We start from the raw sequence: 1,515 nt of genomic DNA, 5'->3' as shown, positions 1-1,515 counted from the left end.
CTGGTTTTTAGCACTCATCTGGGGCGTTGCTTCGCTGCAATAGCCCATTCTTTCCCCCCGTGTGTACTCCCTAAAACCCTAAACCCTAAAACCCTCTTCCTTTCTTTCTTTATCTATTTATGTCTGTCTGTCTGTCTGTCTGTCTGTCTGTGTCTGTCTCTGTGTCTGTCTGTCCGTGTCTCTCTGTCTGTGTGTCTGCCTCTGTGTCTGTCTGTCTGTGTCTGTCTCTGTCTGTCTGTGTGTCTGTCTCTGTGACTCTCCTTTTGTCTGTCTCTGTTTGTCTGTCCGTGTGTCTGTCTGTGTGTGTGTCTGTGTGTGTGTGTGTGTGTGTGTGTGTGTGTGTGTGTGTGTGACTGAAATGGGTGGGTGGTTGTGTCTGTCTTTGTATGTGTTTGAGTGTGTTACAAGTTCCATACAAGTGCGGGGTTGTACATAAAAGCTGGCGTGCCCATGGACGGTAAATCGTTTGATGTGCAGTTACATGGTGGAAGTGCAGTTACCATCATTGTCCTCCCTCGTCCACTTGAGCATATGAAGCGCCATAGAGCAACGTGCCGGGTCTCCCAGACTTCCGAGGGGAACCTGGCTAGTGCCAGGGGTGGGGCCTCAGTCAAATCGTGCGCACGTTGTACCCTTGAAACGCGAGGTCATGTTCATACTTAGCCCGTGTACTAGTGTACACCGGGCATTTCACAAAGGCATGCATTTCGCCTTGAACCGCCCTGCAGTCACAAAGCCTGCAGGTGCGTGCTGTGTGCTCACAGCTGTTAGGTTGGTCATGACGTTGATCAATCTCTAACTCCCAACAGCCTGTTACCCGGAAGCATTGAGATGATAGTCTTCGCCGAGGCAGGAAGGAGACCAACCCAGCGGCAAGCACTAGTCTGCATAGACGCGTATACGAAAACAATCTATATGGCGGCAGCGGAGTCTTGAACTCTGAACACCTAGTATTCGTGATACTTCAGTGTCTGGCCAGTGCACCCCGCCCGGGTAGCTTATATCTCGGCCTACCTGCCGGAGATTCCCTACCATGGTCCTGCCATACTAGGATTATGTCAGTGGGGCCCCGGGGCCCCAGCCCATTAGGTTTGCTACGAACAACCGTCATGTTCGAGACATGTGACGAAACTCGTAACATGTACGAAACTCGGGTCGAATCGTTCACGAAATAACAGTTATTGTCAAGAGTAATCGTTGAAATATTCTAAGGGTTTTTGCTGCGAACAACCACCATGTTCGAGACATGTGACGAAACTCATAACATGTACAAAACTCGAGTCGAATCGTTAACGAATTAACAGTTATTGTCAAGAGTAATCGTTGAAATATTCTAAGGGTTTTCGCTGCGAACAACCACCATGTTCGAGACATGTGACGAAACTCATAACATGTACAAAACTAGAGTCGAATCGTTAACGAATTAACAGTTATTGTCAAGAGTAATCGTTGAATATTCTAAGTGAAATGTAGCTTGCTACAATGTGTGTGTACATGTATGTGTGAGACTGTGTG

The sequence above is a fragment of the Volvox carteri genome (genome assembly GCF_000143455.1).
Source record: "Volvox carteri f. nagariensis unplaced genomic scaffold VOLCAscaffold_4, whole genome shotgun sequence".
Classification (NCBI taxonomy): Eukaryota; Viridiplantae; Chlorophyta; class Chlorophyceae; order Chlamydomonadales; family Volvocaceae; genus Volvox; species Volvox carteri.
Note: the sequence above shows the minus strand (reverse complement) of the source record.